This window comes from Mus musculus, chromosome 6 (assembly GCF_000001635.26).
Source record: "Mus musculus strain C57BL/6J chromosome 6, GRCm38.p6 C57BL/6J".
NCBI classification, from domain to species: Eukaryota; Metazoa; Chordata; class Mammalia; order Rodentia; family Muridae; genus Mus; species Mus musculus.
The window spans coordinates 32,627,041-32,635,715 of record NC_000072.6 but is presented as its reverse complement, the minus strand read 5'-3'; the positions used below and the strand labels follow the sequence as shown (position 1 = coordinate 32,635,715).

Sequence of the window (8,675 nt, the reverse complement as noted above, 5' to 3'; positions counted from 1 at the left end):
CTGGAGTATCTACTGGGCTACACCAGAGGGACTGGATCACAAGAATCTAGATTTTAAGGAATTCTAAAAGCTCAGAGGCAGCAGCTTGAAGGGCAGGTTGAAGCTACGATATGTGGAGAGTCTGGGAAGTCGTGGTGATGGGCGGCGATTGGCAGCAGGCCAACAGCAATCACCTCAATGCCTTCTCAGGTAACTAGAATCTCAGGCCACCTTCCTCCTATGGCACATAAGGCATAATACTTGCAGTTTGTTTCTTCTCTGGCCACTGAACTGGGTGATCCTTCAATGCAGAGACTATGTCTTAGTCATTCTCCCTGCACTTCTCGTGCTTATAGGGAAGAGGGGCAAACAGCCACAGACCCAAGACTGGTAGCCCAGATGCCTATGTAAAGGAACGATGTTACCTCTCTCTTTGTACGTTCCTGCAGGATAGTATGTGTCCAGCTGTCTTGTTACAGCCTCCAGTGTGGGGTGTTATGAATGTCTATCATGCCCCTTTGGGGGGGGTGCTGCTGCTGCTGATAGTGATGATGATGATGATGATGATGATGATGATGTGATAGATTACATATTTTCCTCTTTTCAGAACACAATGCATCTGAGCTTTACTGGGAACACAGGAGGCCTAATCAATAAATGTGAGTAAAGTGCCCTGATTGGAACCTCAGGCTAAAAGTGGCCACAGGCTCCAGGGACATTCCTACTACATAGCAACTACAGCTATTATAGCTATGAAGAGCTCCATGAAGACTCTTCCATCAGAGGTAGATACAATTCCTATCTCCTAGCCCCGTCATTATACTTTAGAACCAGCCATCTCTCCATCTATTAAATCCCCTCCCCCATTTCCCAGCCACTCAGATTTATAGCTGCTTTTCAGTTGTGTTATTTGCTGTTTCTAGAGAGTTGGGGTGAGTCCTGTCTGCCCCAGTGGAGTGGTAAGAGACCAGGGGTGGGGAGTTTAGTGATGAGAAACAGGGAAAGGTAGCAAGGCTGCTTTCCCTTAGACAAGTTGAGGCACATGGGCAACTTCTCCAGACTCTCAAGCTGGGATGGACTGCTCATGCTTCAAAAATCCATCTGCTGTGGGCAGGGGGAGGCCAGCTGCTGCTAGCTGAAGTGCTCCAGGCGTGGGATTCCCCACTGGCTGGATTACTGAACATCTTTGCTTTGGTTAGCCTGCTTACACTCTTCCTTTCAGTCTGCTTTCTCTCCTCAGCCATCTGAACATCGAACATCCTTTTCCATTGAGTTGGTGATTCAGAAATCGTCCAGGATCCTGACTGATATGAGGTTCACACCATCTGAAATGCCAACTTTTATCACCTATAACCATAGATGTGAGAGTGGATTTCTATATAAGCTCATCCCACGACACATTCTTGGTGATTTTTTTTGTCTAAATCTTTATTTCTCATAGTATTTATTTTTAAATATTTATTTATGATTTTACTTATGAATATGAGAGTATATGTCCACCACAGGAATGCAGCTGCGTGAGGAGTCTAGAGGGCACTGGGTCTCCTGCAATTGGGGTTCTAGGTAGTTGTGAGCATCATGATGTGAGTGCTTCGCAACAGGACTAAATGCTTTTAACTGCTGATCTCTCTCTCCAGACTTTATTTATGTCTTTTAAAAGTCACTTTATAAAGTCAATGACGGATGATTCTAAATATATGAGGATTTAGGAGTTGCTTTCTGATTAATAACACTTTGCCATGTAGCAAGCCCTGTCTCTTCCCTAATTGATTTCAGACTAAAGGGAGGGCTTCCTTGTGAATCAGGATGGTTTCATGTCAGCGGATTCCAGGCCCTCTGCTGACAGCCTCGGTGAGTTTGGATGTTCGGCTTATGCTGCAATAATGCTTGTTTTATAACATAAATCTGTTCCAGCACAGCTGATGGATCGGGGAGTGATTTGAGCATAGCACGATTTTCACGTCGACTCATGTGTGATTTAGCCTGTGAGAAACACTAGGTGAACAGAGAAAGTTGCAAACAGCTGAACCAAACGGCATCAGGATGTATCCGAGGCACATAACTGCTTCAGATACCAACCCGAGACCTCAGCTCGCTTGGCACTATAATCTGCAACCATCCATAACCAGGTTTTTTATTTCATATTTGATGTCAGGTAAATTTTCTCTTTAGTCAGGATCTTGAGTATCCTCAGGGTGGATCTATTGAGACATTGTGAAATCTTTGAGGGGTGGGGCTTAAGGAGAGGTTCTTAGGTCATTGGCAGCATGCCTTAGAAGGACATACTGTGATCCCAGAGTCTTCTGGGCCATAATGAGAGCACTTTTGCTCCACGATAACACTTGCTCTGGTATGCAGGCCTAACATGAATGAGACCAACTGATCATGGACTGAGACTTCCAACCAGAGTAAGTTTTGAGAGGTTGAGTGTTTTGGGTATTTGGCTGTGGTTACAGCAATCTGACTTGACTCCCATACATTGCGTTGTGGTAACCCACAAGCTGCAGCTGTTCTCGCACCCTTTCTATTAACAAATTAAGACTTTGCCAGAACAAATTGCTATCTTTACTTATCATAATATTTATGGATTTTTAAAGGCTACTTTAAATATACATTTTATTGATTTTTATTGGGGATGGGGCCCATGGTACAGCATGTGTGTGGAGGTCAGAGGACAACTTTGTGGAGCCACTTCTCTACCTCTCCCTATCTTTATGCAGGTTCCAGACATTGAATTCTAGTCAGTATGTACCAAACACATCTTAATAGCCCTTTAGAATCAAGTTTTGAAGACCAAGCATGGTGGCATATGCCAGTAATCTTGATACTTGGGATGTTGAGGGAGAAGGATCACAAATTCAAGGTTAATCTTGGGTCCACAGTGAATTCAAGGGTAGTCTGGGTTACGTGATACTCTGTCTCAAAAAGGTACCAGTTTATAAGCATAGGAATGTGTCATGATGCTGAGGTATTTCCATAGCGGAGTGGTCACCATGCTTACCAACAAATGTGTCCCGATGAGGTTTTTGAGTGTTATACCTTATGCTTCATTCCTCACGTAAGAATTATGGTTCTCAGCTCATAAAGTTTTGCCTGATGACTATGAGGAGCTTTCTATGTTGCATTATAGAAAAACTGAATGTAACTGGGGGGAGGGGGCCCCTGAGCCTCATTCTAATCAGCTGGGAGAGTCAAATAGTTCTCATTATAGAGAGAAGGGATCTTACTGAATGCAAATGATGGCTGATCTGACCACAGACAAGGCGATTTCTCACCAAACATGAATTACTTACAAAGAACACTTCTAAAAGCTGCCTCCTACTTTAAAGAACAGAAACCTGACAATATTTCAAATAGGCATATTGGGCTGATACACAGACCACGTTCTCTCTGTATGGCATGTCCTGGGATACATTGGCTGTGTTCAAGGACACACAAAGGGAAGGACTGGTATGTACTCAGTCTTTAATATAGAATATGTGGGCTTCAAGCCTTGCTTTATTTGGCATCCATGCCCCACTGCTCCTGTACCTCCATGTACCTCCTGAGTCTTACCATGTAGAAGATGCTTATCTGACACTTGGGAGACATCACAGACTCCCTGCTTCCCTGAGGGATCAGAGATTCTGATACAGGGAGCTAGACAGTAAACAAGCAGATCAACGTGCTTTCTGTCAACAGGATTACTGCTCTAGAGAAACACGATGCTAGAAAGAGGTCTTTGGAACAAGGGGGACAAGTGGGGGCACCCAGGAGAAAATAGGCAGTGCTCTCCTCTTTGTTTCTACAGGAGGGGTAAAGGGCAGAGGCTCCTGTTGCTCTGATTGATTGGTGAATCTGCTAGGGGTTGTTGGAGGGAGGGAGGCTTTTGTTCCCTGGCATTTGGGGAAAAGAAAACAGTATAGACAGGACTAGGCTGGTTTTCTGTAGAAGCCCATCTTGCTCCACCACCATGTAGCTTCCATGGTCTGAACATCATCTTCCTAATCATAGTTTCCTCTCCCCGCTCCTAGAACCCATTCAGGGGCCTGAGAAGGTTCTCTGAGGAGTCCTGTGTTATTTTCACAGGCTGGTATATCAAAGTACCAGGAACTGGATGGTAGGAAGCCATAGATGCCTATTATCATCTAGTTCTGAAGAGTAGAAAGTAGAAATCAAGGTGTCTGCAGGACCATGCTCCCTCTGAGACGCTAGGTAGATGAATCCTTCCTCTTTGACATAAGCTTCAGTGAGAGTTGTCAGTTCTTATGACTCTTGGCTTTCTCTCTGTACAGCCCCATCTCTGTCTCTTTGTACATATGACCTATTTCTGTGTGTCCCTGCCTGTGTCCTAACCTCCATATCTGAGTAAGAATACTAGTCATGTTAGATCAGGATTCATAACCTAATCTTGATTGTATCTGCAAAGATTTTACTTCCAAATAAGGTCATAATCAGGTACTCAGGGCTAGGACTCCAACACTTAACCTCCAACCATGGACCACACCTTTCTCTTGGTCCATCCCTCTTCCTGGCCCAAATATACTAGTACCACTCACACAATTCTTTTTTTTATATATACTTTTTATTAGGTATTTTCCTCATTTACATTTCCAATGCTATCCCAAAGTCCCCCATACCCTCCCTCCCACTCCTCTACCCACCCACTCTCACTTTTTGGCCCTGGCATTCCCCTGTACTGGGGCATATAAAGTTTGCAAGTCCAATGGGCCTCTCGTTCCAGTGATGGACGTCTAGGCCATCTTTTGATACATATGCAGCTAGAGTCAAGAGCTCCGGGGTACTGGTTAGTTCATAATGTTGTTCTACCTATAGGGTTGCAGATCCCTTTAGCTCCTTGGGTATTTTCTCTAGCTCCTCCATTGGGGCCCTGTGATCCATCCAATAGCTGACTGTGAGCATCCACTTCTATGTTTGCTAGGCCCCGGCATAGTCTCACAAGAGACAGCTACATCTGGGTCCTTTCGATAAAATCTTGCTAGTATATGCAATGGTGTCAGCGTTTGGATGCTGATTATGGGGTGGAACCCTAGATATGGCAGGCTCTAGATGGTCCATCCTTTTGACACAGCTGCAAACTTTGTCTCTGTAACTCCTTCCATGGGTGTTTTGTTCCCAATTCTAAGGAGGGGCAAAGTGTCCACACTTTGGTCTTTGTTCTTCTTGAGTTTCATGCGTTTAGCAAATTGTATCTTATATCTTGGGTATCCTAAGTTTTGGGCTAATATCCACTTATCAGTGAGTACATAATGTGTGAGTTCCTTTGTGATTGGGTTACCTCACTCAGGATGATACCCTCCAGGTCCATCCATTTGGCTAGGAATTTCATAAATTCATTCTTTTTAATAGCTGAGTAGTACTCCATTGTGTAAATGTACCACATTTTCTGTATCCATTCCTCTGTTGAGGGGCATCTGGGTTCTTTCCAGCTTCTGGCTATTATAAATAAGGCTGCTATGAACATAGTGGAGCATGTGTCCTTCTTACCGGTTGGAACATCTTCTGGATATATGCCCAGGAGAGGTATTGCAGGATCCTCCGGTAGTACTATGTCCAGTTTTCTGAGGAACTGCCAGACTGGTTTCCAGAGTGGTTGTACAAATTTGCAATCCCACCAACAATGGAGGAGTGTTCCTCTTTCTCCACATCCTCGCCAGCATCTGTTGTCACCTGAATTTTTGATGTTAGCCATTCTGACTGGTGTGAGGTGGAATCTCAGGGTTGTTTTGATTTGCATTTCTCTGATGATTAAGGATGCTGAACATTTTTTCAGGTGCTTCTCAGCTATTCAGTATTCCTCAGGTGAGAATTCTTTGTTTAGCTCTGAGCCCCATTTTTAATGGGGTTATTTGATTTTCTGGAGTCCACCTTTTTGAGTTCTTTGTATATAATGGATATTAGTCCCCTGTCTGATTTAGGATAGGTAAAGATCCTTTCCCAATCTTTTGGTGGCCTTTTTGTCTTATTGATGGTGTCTTTTGCTTTGCAAAAGCTTTGCAGTTTCATGAGGTCCCATTTGTCAATTCTCGATCTTACAGCACAAGCCATTGCTGTTCTGTTCAGGAATTTTTCCCCTGTGCCCATATCTTCGAGGCTTTTCCCTACTTTCTCCTCAATAAGTTTCAGTGTCTCTGGTTTTATGTGTAGTTCCTTAATTGACTTAGATTTGACCTTAGTACAAGGAGATAGGAATGGATCAGTTCTCATTCTTCTACATGATAACCGCCAGTTGTGCCAGCACCATTTGTTGAAGATGCTGTCTTTTTTCCACTGCATGGTTTTTGCTCCCTTGTCAAAGATCAAGTGACCATAGGTGTGTGGGTTCATTTCTGGGTCTTCAATTCTATTCCACTGGTCTACTTGTCTGTTGCTATACCAGTACCATGCAGTTTTTATCACAATTGCTCTGTAGTACAGCTTTAGGTCAGGCATAGTGATTCCACCAGAGGTTCTTTTATCCTTGAGAAGAGTTTTTGCTATCCTCGGTTTTTTTGTTATTTCAGATGAATTTGCTGATTGCCCTTTCTAATTCGTTGAAAAATTGAATTGGAATTATGATGGGGATTTCATTGAATCTGTAGATTGCTTTTGGCAAGATAGCCATTTTTACTATATTGATCCTGCCAATCCATGAGCATGGGAGATCTTTCCATCTTCTGAGATCTTCTTTAATTTCTTTCTTTAGAAACTTGAAGTTTTTATCATACAGATCTTTTACTTCCTTAGTTAGAGTCACGCCGAGATATTTTATATTATTTGTGACTATTGAGAAGGGTGTTGTTTCCCTAATTTCTTTCTCAGCCTGTTTATTCTTTGTGTAGAGAATGGCCATTGACTTGTTTGAGTTTATTTTATATCCAGCTACTTTACAGAAGCTGTTTATCAGGTTTAGGAGTTCTCTGGTGGAATTTTTAGGGTCACTTATATATACTATCATATCATCTGCAAATAGTGATATTTTGACTTCCTCTTTTCCAATTTGTATCCCCTTGATCTCCTTTTGTTGTCGAATTGCTCTGGCTAGGACTTCAAGTACTATGTTGAATAGGTAGGGAGAAAGTGGGCAGCCTTTTCTAGTCCCTGATTTTAGTGGGATTGCTTTCAGCTTCTCACCATTTACTTTGATGTTGGCTACTGGTTTGCTGTAGATTGCTTTTATCATGTTTAGGTATGGGCCTTGAATTCCTGATCTTTCCAAGACATTTATCATGAATGGGTGTTGGATTTTGTGAAATGCTTTTTCTGCATCTAACGAGATGATCATGTGGTTTTTGTCTTTGAGTTTGTTTATATACTGGATTACGTTGATGGATTTCCATATATTGAACCATCCCTGCATCCCTGGGATGAAACCTACTTGGTCAGGATGGATGATTGTTTTGATGTGTTCTTGGATTCGGTTAGTGAGAACTTTATTGAGCATTTTTGCATCGATATTCATAAGGGAAATTGGTCTGAAGTTCTCTTTGTTGCGTCTTTTTGTGGTTTAGGTATCAGAGTAATTGTGGCTTCGAGAATGAGTTGGGTACAGTACCTTCTACTTCTATTTTGTGGAATAGTTTGTGAAGAACCGGGATTAGATCTTCTTTGAAGGTCTGATAGAACTCTGCACTAAACCCATCTGGTCCTGGGCTTTTTTTTGGTTGGGAGACTATTAATGACTGCTTCTATTTCTTTAGGGGATATAGGACTGTTTAGATCATTAAGATCAGTCTTGATTTAACTTTGGTAACTGGTATCTATCTAGAAACTTGTCCATTTCATCCAGGTTCTCCATTTTTTGAGTATAGCCTTTTGTAGAAGGATCTGATGGTGTTTTGGATTTCTTCAGGATCTGTTGTTATGTCTCCCTTTTCAGTTCTGATTTTCTTAATTAGAATGCTTTCCCTGTGCCCTCTAGTGAGTCTGGCTAAGTGTTTTTCTATTGTTTATTTTCTCAAAGAACTAGCTCCTGTTTGGTTGATTCTTTGAATAGTTCTTCTCGTTTCCACTTGGTTGATTTCACCCCTGAATTTAATTATTTCCTGCAGTCTACTTCTCTTGGGTGAATTTGCTTCCTTTTGTTCTAGAGCTTTTAGGTGTGTTGTCAAGCTGCTAATGTGTGCTCTCTCTAGTTTCTTTTTGTGCTAATGTGTGCTCTCTCTAGTTTCAGAGCTATGAGTTTTCCTCTTAGAAATGCTTTCATTGTGTCACATAAGTTTGGGTATGTTGTGGCTTCATTTTCATTAAACTCCAAAAACTCCTTAATTTCTTTCTTTATTCCTTCCTTGACCAAGGTATCATTGAGAAGAGTGTTGTTCAGTTTCCACATGAATGTTGGCTTTCTATTATTTATTTTGTTATTGAAGATAAGCCTTAGTCCATGGTGATCTGATAGGATGCATGGGACGATTTCAATATTTTTGTACCTGTTGAGGCTTGTTTTGTGTCCAATTATGTGGTCAGTTTTGGAGAAGGTACTATGAGGCGCTGAGAAGAAGGTATATCCTTTTGTTTTAGGATAAAATGTTCTGTAGATATCTGTTAGATTCATTTGTTTCATAACTTCTGTTAGTTTCACTGTGTCCCTGTTTAGTTTCTGTTTCCATGATCTGTCCATTGGTGAAAGTGGTGTGTTGAAGTCCTCACTATTATGTGAGGTGCAATGTGTGCTTTAAGCTTTACTAAAGTTTCTTTAATGAATGTGGCTGCCCTTG

At 41.9% G+C, this 8,675-nt stretch overlaps 1 long non-coding RNA gene across 3 annotated transcripts in view; it reads left to right on the top strand.

Annotated features, from left to right (window-relative positions):
* Positions 1-592: 592 nt before the first annotated feature.
* The window catches only part of Gm46956, a 36,870-nt gene continuing 28,787 nt past the window's right edge, over positions 593-8,675 (top strand). The window contains exons 1-3 of one of the 3 annotated variants that reach the window (XR_001785218.1): positions 593-764; positions 1,220-1,385; positions 1,756-1,830. This is a non-coding gene — a long non-coding RNA (predicted gene, 46956). Of the gene's footprint in view, positions 1,386-1,755; positions 1,831-8,675 lie in introns of all 3 variants that reach the window. The other 2 variants (XR_001785216.1, XR_001785217.1) reach the window with 2 other exon arrangements.